At 36.7% G+C, this 14,832-nt stretch overlaps 1 pseudogene; it reads left to right on the top strand.

The window, feature by feature from the left end:
* Window positions 1–931, top strand: LOC141489929 (olfactory receptor 51V1-like; annotated as a pseudogene).
* Window positions 932–14,832: the final 13,901 nt, after the last annotated feature.

Here is a 14,832-nt window from a genome sequence, read left to right as displayed (position 1 = left end):
ATGTCTACTCAACCTGGGTACAACTTCAGTGCCTCCATCTTTCTCCTCACTGTTTTCCCTGGCCTTGAACAATCATATATGTGGATTGCTATTCCCTTCTCCTGCATCTATGCAATGATTCTCTTTGGGAACTGTATGATCCTCCATGTGATCTGGACTGAACAAAGTCTGCATGAGCCCATGTTCTACTTCCTAGCCATGCTGGCCCTCACTGACCTGTGCATGGGATTATCCACTGTGCACACAGTGTTAGGGATCCTATGGGGGCTCAGCAGCTACATCAGTTTGGATTTCTGTATTGGCCAGTCTTTCTTTATTCATGGTCTGTCCTTTATGGAATCTTCTGTCCTCTTTGCCATGTCATTTGATCGTTATATTGCAATTTGCAATCCCCTGCACTACTCCTCTATCTTGACTGATGCCAGAATAATCAAGATTGGGGTAGTCATTATTTTTAGGATCTTTCTTTTTATCACTCCTGTCATCATATGCCTTAAGTTCTTCAATTACTGCCGTCCTCATGTTCTCTCTCATTCCTTCTGTCTACACCAGGACCTGCTCAGACATCTGCTTCAACAGCTTTTATGCACTGGGGTTAGTGATTTGCACCCTAATGTTAGACTCTGTCCTTATCCTTGTGTCTTATGTCCTAATTCTGAAATCTGTCTTGGCTATCGCATCTCGAGATGAAAGACTCAAATCTTTCCAGACTTGTGTCTCCCACATCTGTGCTGTCCTAGTCTTTTACATTCCCATCATCGGCTTAACCATGGTACACCGTTTTGACAAGCTCCTCTCCCCTATAGTGCATGTCCTTATGGGGAATGTTTATATTCTCTTTCCACCCTTAATGAATCCAGTAATCTATAGTGTCAAGACTCAGCAGATTTGAAGCAGGATACAGAGGCTCTTCTCAGGGCAAAGGTACTGAGTCACTCCAGTGTTGTGAGATTTTTTTAACATTTAATATTTTGTGGAACTGCTAGTAGTAAAATCATTGTTGTGATCATTTAATTCTTCCATTGCTTTGGGGACACCTTGAGTACTAAATGACCAGATAGAATGTACCCCAACAAAATCAGCAAGTTAGCAAGTGTTCCATTAGAAAATAACTGCTGGGGGCTGCTTAGGTGGTGTAGTGGACAGAGCACTGGCTCTGGAGTCAGGAGTACCTGGGTTCAAATCTGGTCTCAGACACTTAATAATTACCTAGCTGTATGGCCTTGGGCAAGCTGTTTAACCCTGTTTGCCTTACAAACAACCTAAAAAATAATAATAAAAAAGAAAATAACTGCTACGGTGGCTAGGTGGTGCAGTGGATAGAGCACCGGCCTATGAGCAGGAGGGAGAGAAATTATATCAGAATTATATGAAGTTTTTCCTTTTACTTTAACTGCATTTTAGAGTAAAGTCAAAATTCCTGGGCTGGCACCAGGAGATGACTTCCATATACTAAGATTAGAGGGTATAGTGCAGGTCAGCAATGAACATAGGAGTGACAGAGACTGAACATACAACTCATGCCTACTAGATCCTTCAATATTCTTTGAATTAATAATTCCAATGATTAAGTGAGAGTCTCAAGGCTTCTGAACAGCTGCGCTTCCCCCAAACCAATTTCAGCCACACCATCTTGAGCAGGTGTGTTCATCCTGGGCTGCATATGGCTCTCAAAGTCCACTCATGATGTTATTATTACATTTTATCATTATACTCATTGGTAATATAGGTTTCATTTAATTGTCTATGAGGACCCTGATGAGTTTTTACCAGATAATATGACCCAGAAATGCTAAAAGGTTGAACACCTATGATCTTGAGGATTAAAAAGACTTGACTTTGAGAATTAAGAGATTGTATCTTGTCTTTTGCTATTAATTTGATGGCTGAACCTGGGGCATATTACAACATCTTTGGGCTTCAGTCTCTTAATCTTTAAAATGAAGACATAATAACAGATACTCAATAAAATTTGTGATATATTTGAATCTCAAACTATGCCTTGATGAAAAACAAATTTTCGTCTGTTTCTTTTTCTTTTATATCTATAAATTCCCCCATTGTATTAGAATGGGAGACACCCATGTTTTATGTAAGTCTGTAACATAGTTGATAAGGCATAATTCTCCTGAGTTGGGAGGAATCATTTCTCCTTCCCCTAATGGAATTATGACATGAAGCAGACATTCTGAATCAGAGAAGGAAACTATAATAGATGTTATGATATTTTTATGAAAGAATATAGAATTTCATGAACTCATGAAAATAATTTTATTGTCCTTTGTCTAATTCCTATAAATATATATTACAAAATCTCACTGTGAGTCTTGGTTAGCAATATCCTCAAGATATACATAAACTGTAAAACTTAGAGAACAATAAATATGTATGCTAAACTAACTGGTAGTTTTTTCCTTAAGACCAAACTTTGGAGGCTAACACACGTTTGTTCCTTATTAGGGCAAACTATGAACCTTAACACATGTCATTTAATTTTTTCATTAGGGCCAAACTCAGAGGTTTTCCGGATCACGCTCTGACTCAGGTTAGACTAGATAATTGGACAACTAGACTTCACCTGACCATGTGCAACTATGTGCCACTAAATTTTTTTATTTACCTGGAGTTACTACCTTGAGAATTGCTTGCTGTAACTTGGACTAGGACTAATGATTCATTCTTTCCTAAACTTTGATCTGGGTTTGAAGACCTTTCAGTCCTGCAGTAGATAATATCTTCTAGTTACATCTCAGTCAATGGGATTATCTGCACTGGTGTAATTAACAACAAACAAACAACAATAAATGAAATGACTCCGAATTTTGTTGGTTGGGGCTTTTTTTTTTTTTTGACCAATCTAAATTGGTTAATCTCAAAACAAAATCAAACCTAAAAGTAATAAGAGCTAATAACATCAAACTAAAGTGAGAAAGATTACATCTGGTTTAGAGGGGTTTTTCCTCTTAAACTCATCTCAGCTCTCCCTCTCCACTCTGTCCACTCCCAGGGCTGATTTTCCCAGTTGCCTTTCCCTGCTGCTATTGCCCTTTCAACTTGATTTCCCTTGTAGATGGGGGATTTCACCCTGTCAGTAGAGCTGGATGCCCCAATTTCCCTTTTACCCACTCTCCTCTCACTACTTTTTGGAGGTAACATTTGGAGGTAAAATCATTTTAGTTTTAAACCCAGGGAATTGCAACTACTTTGTTTATTCAGGGTATTAACAAGCAATCAGGTTTCAACTTGAACTATCCTATATGTATCCCTTCTGTTCTCCTCCTCCTCCCTTTCCTCTGGAAAGCTTCTGTCCAATCAAGACTTGCTCTGCCCAAGTGTAATAGTAAATACTTGAAATAAGTGTAACATATAATGCTAAATAATTGAAATTATAAATTGGTGTGCTGTATAATACTTGTGAAATAGATCTAGATATAATTGAGTTTATCCTGGTCTTATTTTTAAGTGAAATGAATATTTTAAATTGTGAATTCTTTTTTATTCTTTTGAATTATGAATTTAATTTTTAAAAGACTTGTGTAAAAATATATGATCAACAACAATGTTTATACATAAGCAAGGGCAATTTATCTTATCTATAAACATTGTGAGACTAAAAATTGTACTGTTGAAAACAAAAGGAGAGAATGAATGGATAAAGAAAAAGCAGTTACCGGGCTGGCTAGATGGCACAGTGGATAAAGCACCTGCCCTGGAGTCAGGAGTACCTGGGTTCAAATCCGATCTCAGACACTTAATAATTACCTAGCTGTGTGGCCTTGGGCAAGCCACTTAACCCCATATGACTTGCAAAAACCTAAAAAAAAAAAAGCAGTACCTAGGTCATTCTCATTGATCATATACTGTGGTATTCTAAAATACTGTAATTTAAGAAATTGCAAACTTTCAAAGTTTTCCCCATATAAAAGGAAGTTCGCCCAAAGTTGTTTGCCTATTACTAATGAAAATTATGACATTGCTAAATGAGTTCTTTGAAGTTATTATTTTAAACAAATGTTTACATAGGCATTATATATTCCCTATGGCAAACACCTTATGGGTAAGTGAAGGTGGAACATAGAAACTTTATAGAAATCAGGGATTTATTGTGCTTTTTAAAACTTTTAAGATTCATTCATTCATTCATTCATTTATTCATTCATTTTGGGTTTTTTTGCAAGGCAATGGGGTTAAGTGGCTTGCCCAAGGCCACACAGCTAGGTAATTATTAAGTGTCTGAGGCCAGATTTGAACTCAGGTACTCCTGACTCTAGAGCAGGTGCCACCTAACCACCCCAAAGATTTATTTTGATACTTAAAGAAATTTAAACAAACTTAGACTTCATAAATTCTAGTTTTAAAATTATATCTTTGTTTTGAGGCTGAAAAAGAGACATCTATCATTTTACAAGTTCCCAAATAATTTACTTCATAAAGGTTTAGTGATTATTCCTTTAACTGCAAGATAGTTTACTACTGTATTTAAGAAAGGGGTTATGGCAAATGTTTAATCATGTCAGATGATCAATTTGAAAATAATATTCAGTCCTTATCTTAAAGACTAACACTGAAGCACAACTGAAATACTATAAGATGCAGGTATAAGAGTCAAGCCATTTGACCTAGGACTCCCTATAAACTAAACCAGGGCTGTCCAAAATACAGCCCATGGGCTGCATGAGGTTTGCAGTATGATTTTAGGTGACCAGCCTGTGGTTTTCTAATTTTCACAAGTGAAAAAATAAAATAATAATTTGCATGGAATGCATATTAGATTTTTAAATTCCCTCTTGTTGATCTTGTTGATGTTAATATTGATATTAATATTAATTGATGTTAATATTGATGTTAATCTTGTTGATGTTAATATTCTTTGCTGTTTTTAAGCAGTATTAAAGATGGAACATAAGACAAGGAATTTTCAATCAATCTATGGGATATGCTCCATCTGTACAATGCAGATTCATCAGTATGCACCTATCTTTATATTATTGTATTGTTGCTTTGTTTTTTTGTATTTGTTTTCATGCTTCTTGCCTTCATCTGCTCTGCTGATCATGTGTGTTCCCCCACTTTCTAATAAGTTATGAGGTAACCTTTTATATCTAATAATTTTGACCCTGGAGCTTTCATATAGCTCTAAGTCCTCTGAATGGGGCTGTATTTTGTATTCTGGGTGTGGCTTTCAAATAATTATTTCATTTTAATGTGCCCTAAGATAACCTAAGATTGGACAGCTCTATTCTAGATCACTGACCAATTAAGTATGTAGCTATATATTATTATAAAAATTAAGATACTTTAATTTCTCACAAAACTGTGAGGAAGGGAGGAGCCATGATGGTCGACTGGAGTCAGGAATTCCCACAAGCTCTCTACTAGACCATTCTAAATACCTTTAAATAATGGCTGAAACCAAACTCTAGAGTGACAGAACCCACAGAAAGACTAAAACAATTTCCCAGTCCAAGGCAAATTAGAAGTTCAGTGAGAAATGTCTATTATACTGGGGTTACAAGGGCCACAGTGCAGCCCAGGCCATGCTAGAGCAGAAACAGCTCCAGCCATTCAAGAACAGCTCAGGTGGAGCACCTGGATTCCTGGGGGTGCCTGGGTCCCTGGGGGATGCCTAGATCTGTGGAAAAGGTGGCAATTTCCAGACCCTTCAGCCCAGAGATTGCCATGGACAACTTGGAAGCTCAGTCAGAAAATCATGCCACACATGAGGAGCTTGGTCCATTGCAGGTCTCAGTACTGACTTGGCCTCCAGGGACCTGCTGGGGAACCACTCCACAAGCTTCTACCAGAGCTCCCAGCTTACAGATGTTAAGTGGGTAGGGGGAGACTACAAATGTATTTATCCCAGAGGCATGATTCTGTGATTTTTCCTGTGCTCAAATCCAGGCTGCTGTCTGGGTCCTAGTCCCAGGGAAATGAGATACTGCCATAGTACAGCAGGGCCCTCCTCCAGGGCAGAGGGGAGTGCTTGAAGTCACCCACACATCAGAGCACAGGCCAGGAGAGCAATTGGAGTCTCTTATAAGAACTTGAAGGAACTGGGGTCCTTGGGTTATATACCTAAAGACAATTGCAAAACCCCTCAAAACACTCTACCCTAGAAGCAAAGCCCCACTTTAACAAAGACCTAAAATCAAATCACAGGCTGAGGACATGAGCAAACAACAGAAGAAAAAAATTTGACCATAGACAATTACTTTGGCCCTATGGAGGATCAAAATACACACTCAGTAGACAACAAAGTCAAAGCTTCTGTATCTAAAGCCTCCAATTAAAATAAGAATTGGTCTCGGCTATGAATGAGTTAAAAAAAAAGATTTTGAAAATCAAGTAAAGGAGGTAGAGGAAAAATTGGGAAGAGAAATGAGATTGATGCAGGAAAATCATGAAAAGCAACTCAGCAGCTTGATGAAGGAGATACAATAAAATACTGAAGAAAATAATATCTTAAAAACTAGTTTGGGTTAAATGGAAAAACAAAGTCAATGAGGAGAAGAATGCTTTTAAAAGCAAAATTGGGGGGCAGCTAGTTGGAGCAGTGAAGGGGCAGCTAGGTGGCACAGTGGATAGAGCACTAGGGCTGAAGTCAGGAGGACCTGAGTTCAAATTCGGTCCCAGACGTAGACACTTAATAATTTCCTAGCTGTGTGATCTTGGGCAAGTCACCTTTAGCCCCATTGCCTTAAATAAAATAAAATTAAAAAGCAAAATTGGCCAGGTAGAAAAGGAGATACAAAAACTTTGAAAAGAAAATAATTCGTTCAAATGTAGAATGTAGGGGAAGCTGATGACTTTGTGAGAAAATAAAAACAATCAAACAAAACCAAAAGAATTAAAACTAGAAGAAAATGTGAAATATCTCATTGGAAAAAAAAAACTGACTTGGAAAACAGATCAAAGAGAGATAACTTAAAAATTAGGCTCCTTGAAAGCCATGACTTGGAAAAGAGCCTAGATTTCATTTTTCAAGAAACAATCCCACAAAATTGCCCTGGTCTCTTAGAAGCAGAGGATAAAATAGAAATTGAGGGAATCTACCTATCACTCCCTGAAAGAGATTCCAAATTTCCAGGAATATTATAGCCAAACTTCAGAACTCCCAAGTCAAGGAGAAAATATTAAAAGCAGCCAGAAAGAAACAATTCAGATATGATGGAGTTACAGTCAGGATAACACAAGATTTAGCAGCTTTTACATTAAGAGCTCATAGGGCTAGGAAAAGGATATTTCAGAAGGAAAAAAGCTTGGATTACAATCTAGTATCAGCTACCCAGAAAAATGGAACATACTCTTTCTGGGAAAAGATGGATATTTAATGAAACAGGGGACTTTCAGACTTTCTTGTTGAAATGACCAGAGCTGAACAGAAAGTTTGATCTTCATGGGCATGACTCAGAGGAAGCACAGAGAGGGTGGACAGGAAGAGCAAATTATGAGGAAATTAATGATGTTGAACTGTTTGGAAAGATAATACTGATAACTCATATGAACCTCATTTATTAGTGTAGTTAGAAGGTACACATATAGTCAAGGCACAGTAGGGAGCTGAATATGAAGGTATATATTATAAAGGTGGAATTAATGGAGAAGAAATGTTTTGGGAGAAAGGGAAAGGAGAGGCAGAATGGCTTAAGATATTTCACATAAAAGATGCAAGAAAAGGCTTTTGCAATGGAATAGATGGGAGGGGGAAGGTGAGGAAGAGTGAGTGAGACCTGATTTTTGTTATATCATGATCTTGAAATGGCACATTTAGTATTGCTGCCTTTCTGCATTTGATTGTGAGGATTTTGTACACTAGTACATAGTCAATTTTTGCTAAGAAAAAGGCATATTCCTTTCTATCCCTTTTCAGTTTTCTCCAGAGGTCAATCATATCTGAAGTTTTAAAGTTCCATTCACCTCCTTTAACTTTCTTCTCATTTATTTTTGTGATTAGATTTATCTAACTCTGAGAGAGGTTGAGGGTCCCCACTTATATAACTTGGCTGTATATGTCTTCCTGTAAGTCATTTAGCTTCTCTAAGAATCTGGATGCTATACCACTTGGTGAATATATGTTTAGTACCTGTATTACTTCATTGTCAATACTGTTATTATTTTTTTTTTTTTGCAAGGCAAATGGGGTTAAGTGGCTTGCCCAAGGCTACACAGCTAGGTAATTATTAAATGTCTGAGTCTGGATTTAACTCAAGTACTCCTGACTCCAGGGCCAGTGCTCTATCCACTGCACCACTTAGCCGCCCCTTCTGTTTACTGTTTAAAGTATCTCTTGAGTTTCGAGTTTGAAGATTGAATTCTGTTCAACTGTTTTTTTATCACAATAATTTGAAAGTAATCTATTTCACTAAAAGCCCAGCTTTTTCCATGAAAAACTATGCCCAATTTTGTTGAGTGGTTAATTCCTCATTGTGATCCAAGCTGCTTTGTTCTATATCATATCATATCATATCATATCATATCATATCATATCATATTCTAGACCTCTAATCTTTTAAGGCTGATGCTGCCAAGTCCTGAGTAACCCTGACTGTGATTCTTTGGTATTTGAACGACTTCTTTCTATCTGCCTCCAATACTTTCTTTTTGATCTTATAATTCTGGAATTTGGCCACAATATTCCTTGGTATTTTCATTTTGGGATTCCCTTTTTCTTCATTTTTAACATTTTATTTGTTTTCCAATTATATAAAATAGTAATATGTATCCATCATTTTTTTAATTGAATTCTACAATTTCCCCCCTTCCTTCCCCCCCCACAGAAGGCTATCTGATAGTCTCTACATTGCTTCCATGCCATGCAATGATGTAAATAGAATGTGTTATAAGAGTAAACATAAGAGTAAACATAAACCCCCTCTTCCTACAAGAAACCTCAAGAACAGAGAGAGAGAAAAAAAGTTGTACTTCAGTCTGTGTTCAGATTTCAATGGCTCTGCCTCTGGGGTAAGTTGTATTCTTTCTCATAAGTCCACCAGAGAAGTTGTTTCAATATTTTTTTACACAGTTGCTATTACTAGCTGTACCTCCACTTTATTTCTCCCCACTATTATTTATTCTATTCTCTCAATCCTTTCATTCTGGCCTTGTCCAAAAGTGTGTTGCATCTGAGTATCCTCTCCCTCCATCTTCCCTCTCTTCTATTATCTATTCCCCTCCCCCCCCCATTACCCCTTATCCCATCCCTTTCTTTTCATTTTTCTCTAGGGTAAGACAGAGTTTCTCACACTATTAAGTGTATATATTATTTCCTCACTGAACCATTTCTGATTAGAATGAAGGCTCACTTTTTCCCCCTTGCCTTCCCCCTTTCCACTCCATTGAAAAAGCTTTTTCTTGACTCTTATGTGAAATTTCTTAGCTCCCTCTTACTCTCCTTTCTCTTCCATCCAGTACTTCCCTTTATCACCCATTGAATCCATCTTTTTTTACTATATTATACCATTATATTCCACTCCTTCCTATGTCTCATCTACATATGCTCCTTCTAACAGCTCTTATAAATGAGAAAGTTCATATGAGTTATTAATATCTTCTTCCTGTCCATGAATATAAATAGTTAAATATCATTAAGTTCCACTCCCTCTATGGCTCACCAGAGTCCTGTACTTGGAGATCAAACTTTCTGTTTAGCACTGGTTGTTTCACTAGGAAAGGTTGTAAGTCCCATATTTCATTGAAAATCCATCTTTTCCCCTGAAAGAGGATGTTCAGTTTTGCTGGGTAGTTGATTCTTGGTTGTAAACCAAGATTTTTTGCCTTCTGAAATATCATATTCCAATCCCTATGAGCCTTTAATGTAGATGCTGCCAGATCCTGTGTAATCCTGACTATAGAGCCTCTGTAATTGAATTGTTTGTTTCTGGCAGGTTTTATAATTTTCTGATTTGGGAGTTTTGGAATTTGGCTATAATATTCCTGTAAGTTTTTCCTTTTGGGATCTCTTTCAGGAGGTGACTGGTGAATTTTCTCGATTTCTATTTTACCCTATGCTTCTAGGATCTCAGGCCAATTTTGCTGTATTATTTCTTGAAAAATGAAGTCTAGGCTCTTCCCCGGTCATGAGTTTTAGATAGCCCAATAATTTTTAATTATTTCTTCTGGATTTGCTTTTGAGGTTGGTTGTTTTTCCAATGAGATAGTTCACATTTCTTCTAATTTTTAGCTCTTTTGTAAGAGTTTTATTTCTTCCCGATTTCTTGCTAAGTCATCAGCTTCCTTAAGTTCCATTCTTCATTTGAAGGCATTATTTTCCTTAGAGAGTTTTTTTTATCTCCTTTTCCAGCTGGCCACTTCTGCTTTTTAAGGAATTCTTCTCCTCATTTGTCTTCTGTTTTGCTTTTTCCCTTGGACCTAAACTGATTTTTAACATATTATTTTCTTCAGTATTTTTTGTATATCTTTCACCAAGCTTTTGATTTGGTTTTTTGTGATTTTTCTGCATCTCTCTCATTTCTCCTCCCAATTTTTCCTTTATCTCCCTTAATTGCTTTTCATCCATAGTCTGAGCCCGTTTTCTATTTCTTTTGGAGGTTTTGGATATGGAAATTTAGATTTTGTCACCATATGAGTATGTTTTGATCTTCCATGGGAAAGTAATTCTCTACGGTCAGATTCTTCTTTTTCTGTTTTTTACTCATTTCCTCAGCCCAAGACAGCACTTCCAAGGCTTTGGTTTTTTGTGGTGTTTTTTGGGACACCCCACTGGGACCTTTTTCCCTCCAAGGTCTTATGCTCTCTTGCCTGTGCTTTGATATGTAGATGGACCCCTTACTTCCCTCTGCCCTGGGGATATAAGGAGGGATCCAGCTATCTTAGTATGGAAGCCCAAACTGCAATCTGGGTCTGAGTGTAGGCAAACAGCAGAGTCCTTCTGCGAGAGAGAGAGTAAAGAAATCTCTGTAGACTTCCCTTATCCTCTCTAGGGGTGCAGGCTGCTTTCTCCAGAGTCATGCTGCAGGTTCTGAGGCCTGTGCTCCTCACTCCTCATTCTGGTGGAGCAGAGTTCTCTCACTGTCCCTGTTGCTGGTGATCCCTGGGCTGCACTGGGCTGGGCTGGGCTGCACTTCAGCTGCTGCTTTTTTTTTTTCCCAACCCAGGTCCTGGTGAAACACACCTTTCCCATGGAAATTCTAAGTTACCTTGGACTGGTAAAATGTATCACTCAGTCTTTCTGTGGGTTCTGCCCCTCTAAATTTTGGCTAGAGCCATCATTTGTATTTTTTTTTTTTTTGGAAGTTGGGTGGAAGGAGTTCCCAGGAAATGCTGCCTTCATGCTGCCATCTTAGCTCTGCCCCCTAGGATTCATTTTAAAGATGATCTTTCCCTTTAGTTCTAGAATATCAAGACAAACTCCTTTTTTCTCCCTTTAGATCATGGCTTTGAGGTAGCCAATAATTCCTTTTTTAATTATTTTTGTAAGGAAATAGGGTCAAGCAACTTGTCGAAGGTCACACAGTTAGATAATTATCAATTGTCTAAATTCAAATTTGAACTCAGGTCTTCTTGAGTCCAGGACCAGTGCTCCATTCCATGTGCCACCTAACTGCCCACCTATTCCAATATTTTTTAAATTATTTCTCCCAGATACATTTTCCAAGTCAGTTGTTTTTCCAATGAGATATTTTTAAATTTCTTCTATTTTTTCCACTTTTTTCAATTTTGTTTCACTGATTCTTGCTATCTCATAGAGTCACTATTAACCTCCACTTCCCCAAGTGTATTCTTTAAAGAGTTTTTTCTTCAATTAACTTTTGCAAGTGCCTTTTCCATTTGTTCAATTCTATTTTAAAGGAGCTGTTATTTTTTCCATTTGCTTAATTGTAATTTTGAACAAATTAGTTTCTTTTTGCATTTTCCCAATTGTATTTTTAAAGAATTTATATTCTTCAGTCAATTGGTGTGCTTCCTTTTGCAAGAGATTAAATTTCGCTTGTATTTCCTTTCCCAGTTACTTTATTTTATTTTTAAAATCTTTTTTGAATTACTCCAATAAGTCTTTTTGGACTAGAAACAAATTCATATTCTTCTCTAGAGTTTCACATGCTCTACTTTTTTTCTCTGTTATCCTTTTGTGAGATAGTCTTGTGCTCTTCTTATCTTCAAGTAACATTATGTAATCCAGGCTTTTCTCTGACTTTTATTGAGTGATCTCCTAAGCTTCTTGTGTTGGATAGGGACCCACTCACAAATCTTCCTAGTTGAGAATGCTAGTTGCTTGTTCACTGGACTGGGGCTGTCCAGAGACAGATTCTCCATGCCAAGAATTGCAGTGATTTGCTCACTCACCTGGATAATCCAGCCCAGTCACACAGGATGAACAAGGGCCTTGAGTCCTCCCATCTGACCAGCTGTGCCATTGACCTGCTGAACCAGGACCCCAGGAGACTTCTCTGACTGGCCTTTTCTGCACCTTGCTCACACTGATCTCAGCTCCCTACTCTGGGCTTCCCTCCCTGCACCTGATCCTATTCCCCCTCCATCTGAGCCAGGCCTTGCTGGAGAATGGTCCACTCTGTTCTTTCGTAGCTTCTGTTGCTTCAGAATCTGTTTATAGACTTGATTAGCATTGTTTTTGAGGGAAATCCTAGTGAGATAAGGAAGATTTTAGTTTCTTCCTGCCATAGGGAGCATTTCTAAAACAAATTAGGAAGAAAAGTTAGTGAGAAAATAAAAAAAAATTGGAGTTGAAAATAATTTAAAATCTTTTATGTAAATTAAATTAATAAATATAGGAGAAAGGAAATTATCTCACATGGAAATATTTACCCAGAAAAAATGTGATAATGAACATTTGGGACATTTATATGTATATATAAAAATAAAGACAATTTCCATAAGAAAATTGGCCCAATATGAATAATCTTTTTGCAAAAGAAATACCAATTATCAACAATAGTGTAAAGAAATACTCCAAAGCACTTATAAAAAAATGCAACTTGAACTGCTGTGATTTTACCCTGAACACATCACATGGGCAATGTCACAAATCACACATTTTGAAAGGCCTTGAAAGGCTAACACATTTTTAGTAGAGCTGAAAATAAGCCCACAACTCTAGAAAATATATTGAAACAACAATGACACTGGAAAAAAATATATAAAATGTCCTCAACTCATCAATACTACAAAGAAGAAAAAGGTAGAGGAATAAATGCCATAGGTCACAAAATCTTTAAAAATTGAAATTTGGGAAGATCTCACAAGCTTGAAAATTGGGTACCCCATCAATTGTTGAATAGATGAATAAACTGATGAATATATTAGATTATGGCTATAGGGTAAGAAAGGATGAATATTAGGAATTTAGAGAAACTTAGGAAGACTTTATGAAAATATGCAGAGCAACGTAAGTAGATTTAGGTGGACATTTATACAATAACAAGTATAATGAACATCAATAAATGACAGAAAAATAAAATAACTGACTAATATCTTTACCAGTCTTGATTCCAATTATAAATCACACCTCTGCTCTAAATGAGAGATCAGAAATGTTTGTACAAGCATATACACACATACACACATAAGGGGATATGGCAGTTGGAAAATATTTCTGCTCTTTTTTAAATAAGTAAAAGTCTAATTTCAAACCTGAAAATCAACTTTCATAAGATACCATAGGATGCATTTCTAAAGACAGAGTTTGACTGCATATTATACATGTATATTGTATCAACTTGGATTATTCCATGCTTAGTCTTGCAATAAATGATTTCATTTTTCTTTTTATATTCAAATAGAAATCAAAATTCTCACCCACATATACCTCTCATTTGAACCCCTAATAATTATATGGCAAGAAAATTAAAAATGTCAATGATAGGATCATAATTATTGATCTAGAAGAGATTTTAGAGGCCATACATTGCATTCATCACACTTATTTTATCCATGAAGAAACTAATGATCACAGGGGTTAAGAGCCTTCTCTAAGATCACTCAAGTGATAAGTGACAAACATGAAATTTGAATTTAGGTCCCCTGATATAACAGTCATTACTCTTTTCCTTATCAAACTGAATTCTAAATGAATGAACTAGGACCTAAGTCAGAGGCTAGGGAGTTGCTCATGGCTCTTAGCTTCAGAAACCCAGAAAGGTATATTTATCCCAGGAGACAAGCACTCCTGCCAGAGGTATAATACATAAGCCTACTTAAATTCTCTCTTCCTGTTATTCTGACTATGAAGAGCAATAAAACAATGAACTTGTAGCTTCTAATATTGGAAACAGGAGAGAGAAGGAGCATATTTGGCTGAGGTAACCAGTGTGACATTGGACAGGACTGACTATAGAAGAGAGATGCTGATGTAGGTAAACAAATCACTCAGAGATGAAATGGTACCACCTCTGAGATTGACATCTTAAATATTTATACATATCCCAAATAAATTGAATCTAGCAAGTACTCTTCCTGCTGTCCAATTCTATCTTTCAAGGTGTCCCACCTTCTCCAGTAGCTGAGCAAAAGTAACACTGATCCTAAAACCTCTCTAAACAATTACTAGTTCTGATCATTTTTTCCCCCATTTTCTCTCTTGATTCACAGAAAGAAAATTTCAGGCTAGGATGCCTTCATTGAATTCTTGACCACTTAAAAATCAACAATTTTCTGGTCCACTCAGTCTGATTTCTTCTGAGAAATAAAATATTTTTTTCTGATATAATTGCTTAATTATTTTACCTCAGATATTTTTTCAGGAAGATTTGTGTATTTATAAAATTGCCTGGAAGTTTTATTGTTAATTGAGTGAATGAAGATATTGGATTTGGACTTATTCCCTGAATTTATTTAAAAAAAAAACATCCTACACTC

This window comes from Macrotis lagotis, chromosome 1 (genome assembly GCF_037893015.1).
Source record: "Macrotis lagotis isolate mMagLag1 chromosome 1, bilby.v1.9.chrom.fasta, whole genome shotgun sequence".
In the NCBI taxonomy this organism is placed as follows: Eukaryota; Metazoa; Chordata; class Mammalia; order Peramelemorphia; family Peramelidae; genus Macrotis; species Macrotis lagotis.
The sequence above is the reverse complement of the archived record's forward strand: the minus strand, read 5'-3'. Positions and strand labels throughout refer to the sequence as shown.